Genomic DNA, 6,668 nt, shown 5'->3' on the forward strand with positions numbered 1-6,668 from the left:
TCTAGAGGGAAGGGAAAAGGAGTAACAGTTCGAATGGCAGTTTCGCGGTGCCAAGGAAAGCCCATCTCCCAGGTCAACTCTAGCCATCAGCACAAACTTCACGCATCACACAGCTGCCAAGATAGGAAAGATCCAGTGGACAATTCAAAGGTGTATGGGATGCAGGAGAGAAGAGGAGGGGCTCCGTGCAGGTAAAAGACTCCTGGTCTTAGACAGATGCAGCAAGAGCAAGACTGATTCCCTTCATTCCCCTCCGGCCCATCTCTCCCCTCCCGCTAACACAGGCTTTCAATTACTTATCCGCAAATCACTGGATTGCATCCCGTGAACTGTGAGGACACACGGCTCAGGTTCTCCGTGCTGGGCAGTGGTGGGGGTGAGAACAAACCTGCCTGATTCCCCCCTCCCCCGGCCGCTTCTCTGGGCGGGCTGTCCCAGGTTTCCAAAGGGCCCCCCCCAAAAAAAAGAGGTATGTGGGAGAACGAAAAGGCAGGACATCTCCCCATGTGTAGGATCCAACCCCGTGTTAATGCAGACAGTGGATCTTTGTAAATAGCAGTTCAGACCCTGGTTTGACGTTGACATGGGAAACACGGTTCCATGGAAACCTGGTTTGGATTAACCCTCGTTTGAGTTGGGGGTCACAGAACGCAGAAAGGAAAAGAAAAGGCAAACCGAAAGACAAAAAAACGAAAGGAGGGGAGAGGAGAAGAGTAAAAGGAGCGAGGGCGGCTTTGCCCCCCCGCCTGAGGCTGCCTTCGGCCTAATCCGGCGGCCCTTGGCCCACCCAGGTCTCCTCTGACCGGCTGCGCCTGGGCAGGGTCTTTCACGCCCTCTCCCGCCTGGACCTTTCCCCTAGAGGTGGCCCCCTGGGACTGGGCCGGGGACCTTCGGCATGCCAAGCAGAGGCCCTTCCACTGAGCTGCAGCCCCCCCCTAACGCACGGGGAGGCACAACACCACTTCCACGCTGGCCTACAAGAGACTGTTCTATCAAAAGTCGTCCCCCCCCCCCCGAGTTTTCTTGGCATGGTTCCTAGCAAAGCAAGAAGATTTGGGAGCTATTCATTACGCAAGGCTCTGGCCTCACCCTGCCGCCACCCAGGAGAAAAGAGCCTCCCGCCATCTGCCTGACGTCTTGCTCCTAAATCCTCACCCCCGGCCACTTCTTTTTCCTTTTCCTTTTCGGGATTTTTTTTTTTTTTGCATGTGTGTGTTTGCGGGCCCACGCCTGGAAGTCACGGTGACCCCTGGCGACTCCTACTGGAGCACGGAGAATGCCCAGATTATTGTCTGCCTCTGCGTCCCAAGATCTGGTATTCCTTGGAGGTCTCCCTCCCAGGTACTTGGCCAGGGTCGGCCCTGCTAAGCTTCCGAGATCAGGCGAGGGGGGGGACTTGTCGGGGCCATCCAGGCCAGGGTCCTTCTCCACAGGGGTCGCCTGCCACCTGGTGGGGCTGCTGAGCTGCTCAACAGCCCCCCCAGATACTCCTCATCCCTGGGGGAAAAGCGTTTCGGTATTTGGGGAAAGAGCCAATACAATTTTAGCCGGCCTTTGGCCCAGCTCCCTTTCTGGCTCCCTTCCTCAGTGGTTCATGCCAGCCTGTGCTTTCCTCCACAACCATCATCACCAGGTGACAGACGATGGCAGCGGGTACCTATTTTAGAATTCAGCTCTGGACGGGTATCTGATGAAGGCACTTCCACGCCCACTGATGGAAGAGCCGCCGTGCCACAGGAAAAAACAAGGGCCTTCACCCTGCTCTGCAAAGAACCTGACTCCTTCCTGCCCCGGAAAGTGGCTCTTTGGCTGCTCAGGGTTGGAGGGAGGCTCCACGCACGCAGCTGAGCTCGGCACTGCTGACCAGAGCTCTCCCCACAGCAGCGGGGGAGGGGGCGCCTTCATTCTCCACCAGCCTGCCAAGGGGTGCTCCTTTCTTTCGGCCAGGGCAGAGTGAGTTCCCTCCACAGTGACTCAGACGCCAGAGTTCAGCGGCCATCAATAGGGATGGTGCTGTTAGCAGAGCTCGGGTCTGAGGAATTACAGCTGGACACATTCATTGAACTTATGAGTGAAATACTGCCAGGGCAGCAGGCAGAGGGTGTGCAGGGAAGGCAACCTCGCAATATGGAATGCCCTTCCGCTTGAGGCTCTCCCGGCACCTACCTACACGTGGCTCTCTTTTGGGTGCCAGGCCAAGCCTTTGCCGGGTCACGACTGCGCTCTCTTCTGCAAGCATCAGGGAGTAAGAACCGGCCTCAGCAGCTCCACCCTGGGGACACAGCTGGATTCTGCAGGAAGCTGAGATTCCCTGTGTGGCATCTTTTACTAGCTCTAGCTGGCAGGCTTGGTACAGCCCTTCCTCAAAATGTGCGATCCAGGCCAGGCACAGCGATCCGTGTCCTGGTTTCATCCAGCTGAAATGACTGTAATGCGCTCTGTGCGGGGCTGCCTTTGGAAACATTCCCAAAGGCCGCAGACAGGCGGATGTCAGGGGCAGGATGCAGAGGGGCCGCATCAGTCTGGTGCGGAAAGATCTGCACTGGCTGCCGACTGGTTTCTGAAGACAAGCCTCTCATGCTGTTCCAATGCTCAAGGCCCTCAATGGCTTGGGGGCCAGGGAAGAAGAAGAGGAGGGTAGCTAATTGGCCCATGCCATGGGGGTGTGTGCATATGAATGCCCTATATCCTATTATGCTTCCCGGAATGGGCGGGAGAAGCTGATTTTTGAGAGGGCAGTATGTCAGCTATGCTGCCATGGGGGTTGGGGGGTTCATTCTGTGTCTTGGTAATTGCTATTGCATTCCTATCTCTGCTGTTCTGCCTATGCCGAAACGCTTATCTCTACAGATGTGCAGGAGGAGGTTGTGTTGTCTGGAAGTCTCCTATGTACTGTGAGAGACTCCTGGTTCCCAGCTTTAGCCAGCTAACAGTTTCCTAACTTGTCCCGTATGCGGGAGGGTACCTAATTGGCCCATGCCATGGGGAGGTGTGTGCATACAAATGCCCTATATCCTATTAGGCTCTATGGGTTGCCGCCATTCTTAACAGTGCCTGTGTTACTGCATCTATAGCTTTGCAATAAACGTTGCGTGTACTTTGTTGTAAGCTGTGGGTTCTGACAAGGAGGAGTTGGTTTTATACCCCGCCCTTCACTTGGAGGGTTTTATGGCCTGCTTCTGCCCTCAGGATTGGTTTATCGACATCTACATCTGAGGCCGCTCGAAGTGCGCTTTACTCAGTTATGCCTGGAACGCTTTGATGGTGCCAGCTTGTTTTAAGGGCTTCGCTGTAAGCTGCCTGAAAGCAGATACCTGGAGAGGCGCCACCCACAGTTTCTAGATAAATATAAAGATGGCCAAACCGCACTGTGCTGCAGGGCCGGCTTCAGGTGTTTCTGCGCCTTAGGCGAGACTGCCTTATGGCGCAGATGCCAACCTCCCGGTGGGGCCTGGAGACCTGGAGCCCTTTTGCTGCTGCCACCACCACCTCCCCCCCACTGCTGCCGCCACTACCAAAGGGGGGGAGGAGGGGGGAGGCACAGCTTGGTGCCTCATCCAGGGCCCGGTGCTCTAGGCGAATGCCTAGTTTGCCTAGTGGGTGAGCCGGCCCTGCTCTGCTGGCTGCAGTGGGGCCTGGCCCGTCAGGAACAAGAGAACCTCCACAATGTCTCCTTCAAAGAAGAGCCACAAAACAATAAGTCCCAAGAGTACGAGCAGACAACACCCCCCTCCCCCGCCATTTCCTTGAAATGAGAGAGGATGCTTGAAGACCCCCTAAGCCAGGGTCTCCCCTTTACCCGGGTGGGTCCCAGGAGCCAAGCACACGCTCCCTTTTAGTGCACGAGGCAAAGCTACGGCTTCCATCAGCTGCGTCAGTCAAAGAAGTTGGCTCACGTGGGCTGATTCTGCATCTTATTTTGGCTACAAAGATCCAGGCTGCTGCACTTGACTTTTATTCCATTTCAGTCAACCCGGCAAACCTTCCTCAAGGCCTGTGTGCGCCCCCCCCCCTCCAGAGGCACCAGAGACGGGGCTTCTTCAGATCGTAGACCGTACCCCAAAGGGTGACCGTTCGTCCCCCATCAACCTGGAGGGGGAGGCATTCAGAACATACGCCCACCAAGGTACTAAACTGGGTGGGGGCGGCTCAGACCTTGGAGGACAGAAATGGGACGCAGCTGGACTTGGACAGGATGGAGGGTTGGGCCCAGGCAAATAAAGCGAAATTTAATAGGGAGAAGTGTAAAAGTTTGGGTAGTGGAAACCAGGTATACAACTATCAGATGGGTGAAACCTGGCTGGGTAGTACCACTTACAAAAAGGATCTGAAGGCTCTAGAGGACCGTAAGCTTAATATGAGTCACCAGCAGTGCTCCCTCTAAGCTGAGTTCGTGTGAGCCAGCTCACAGTCTTTTAGCCTCCGGCTCACAGATTTTTGCCTTCGCTCAGGAAGGATGGGGCTCCAGAGCAAACTAATTTTATGCAGTAGCCAAACTGCTTGCTCACAACTTTAATACCAGTAGCTCACAAAGTAGAATTTTTGCTCACAAGACTCCACAGCTTGGAGGGAGCGTTGGTCACCAGCACGATGCGGCAGTCAAAAAAGGCGAATGCAGTTTTCGGCTGCATTAGCAGAAGGTCCTGTCGAGATCATGTGGTGCTGCTGGACACTACTTTGACTAGACCTCACCCAGAGTGCTGTGTTCGGTTTGGGACACAACAATTTAGGAAGGATATCAATAAGTTGGAAAGAGCCACGCCTAGGGCAAAAGGGCTGGTGCGGGCCCTGGAGACCATGGCCTATGAGGAGAGGCTGAAGGAGCCGGGAATCTCTACACGGGAGAAGAGACGCAGACGTGGTGATGTGGCCGCCGCCATCCAATACCGAAAGGGGTGCCACACGGAGGGGGGGGGGCAGGCATGGTTTCAGTCATCGTCAATGAGAGGACTTGGACTAACTGAGATAAGCTACAGCAAAGGACATTTGGGGTAAGAAGGGTCCTGCTGGATCAGACCCGTGAGGGTCCCTCTAGTCCAGCCTCCCGTCTCACACAGGGGCCAATCAGTGTCTCTGGAAGGCCAACAACAGGGCAGAGAGGCCGAGGCCTTCCCCTGGGAAGAGCATCAGAAGAGCCCTGCTGGGTCAGACCAGGGAGGGTCCATCTAGTTCAGCCTCCCGTCTCACACAGGGGCTGGCCAGTTCCTCTGGAGGGCCAACAACAGGGCAGAGAGGCTGAGGCCTTCCCCTGAGAAGAGCATCAGAAGAGCCCTGCTGGGTCAGACCAGGGAGGGTCCACCTAGTCCAGCATCCCGTCCTACACAGTGGCCAACCAATTCCTCTGGGGGGCAAACAGCAGGGCAGAGAGGCTGAGACCTTCCCCTGGGAAGAACATCAGAAGAGCCCTGCTGGATCAGACCAGGGAGGGTCCCTCTAGTCCAGCCTCCCGTCTCACACAGTGGACAGCCAGTTCCTCTGGAGGGCCAGCAACAGGGCAGAGAGGCCGAGGCCTTCCCCCTGGGAAGAACATCAGAAGAGCCCTGCTGGGTCAGACCAGGGAGGGTCCATCTAGTCCAGCCTCCCGTCCTACACAGTGGCCAGCCAGTTCCTTTGGAGGGCCAACAATAGGGCACAGAGGCCGAGGCCTTCCCCTGATGCTGCCTCCTGGCTCTGGGGTTCAGAGGATTAGTGCTGTTGATCATGGAGGTTCAGAAGAAGGAGGAGGAGGAAATTGGATTTATACCCCACCCTTCACTACCCGAAGGAAGAGCAGCTTACAATCTCCTTTCCCTTCCCCTCCCCACAACAGACACCCTGGGAGGTAGGTGGGGCTCAGAGAGAGCTCTCTCAAGAACTGCCCTCGAGAGAACAGCTCTGAGAGAACTTATGACTGACCCAAGGTTACACCAGCAGCTGCAGGAATGGGGAACCAAACCCGGTTCTCCCAGATTAGAGTCCGCTGCTCTTAACCACGACACCACTACACACTACACCAAACTCCCCATGGCTAGTTGCCACGGATAGACCTGTCCTCCATGAAATCTGTCTAATCCCCTTTTAAAGCTGTCTGTGCCTGTGGCCATCAGAGAATCACAGAGCAGAGGAAGGGGCCATAGAGGTCATCGAGTCCAACTCCTCCCCCCCCCCCGCTCAATGCAGGATCAGCCTAGAGCATCCCTGACAAGCTTTTGTCCAGCCACTGCCGAAAGACTGCCAGTGAGGGGGAGCTCACCACCTCCCGAGGCAGCAGATTCCACTGACGAACTACTCATAGTGTAAAAAAGATATGTTCCTGATATCCAGCCGGTACCTTCCTGCCCTAATTTAAGCCCCTCCTCGTGAGTCCTGACCACTGTTCCCTCTAAGCTGAGTTAGTGTGAGTAGCTCACAGTTTTTTAGTCTCTGGCTGACACATTCTTGTCTTAGCTCAGGAATGATGATTCCAGAGCAAAGTAATTTATGCAGTAGCCAAATTGCCTGCTCACAACTTTAATGCCAGTAACTCACAAAGCAGAATTTTTGCTCACAAGACTCCACAGCTTAGAGGGAACATTGGTCCTGACCTCTGCTGCCAACAGGAACACCTCCCCGCCCTCCTCTAAGTGACAGCCCTGCAAAGACTTCAAGAGAGCAATCATGTCGTCCCCCCCCCCCCGCCTCACTTTGGG

The 6,668-nt window shown here is 55.5% G+C and overlaps 1 protein-coding gene across 1 annotated transcript in view; it reads right to left on the bottom strand.

The window, feature by feature from the left end:
- LOC107122036 (calcium/calmodulin-dependent protein kinase type II subunit gamma-like) overlaps positions 1–6,668 on the bottom strand; it is a 193,713-nt gene that overhangs the window by 5,913 nt on the left and 181,132 nt on the right. The gene's annotated exons all lie outside the window — the stretch shown is intronic.

This window comes from Gekko japonicus, unplaced genomic scaffold (assembly GCF_001447785.1).
Source record: "Gekko japonicus isolate JY-2015 unplaced genomic scaffold, Gekko_japonicus_V1.1 scaffold2680, whole genome shotgun sequence".
In the NCBI taxonomy this organism is placed as follows: Eukaryota; Metazoa; Chordata; class Lepidosauria; order Squamata; family Gekkonidae; genus Gekko; species Gekko japonicus.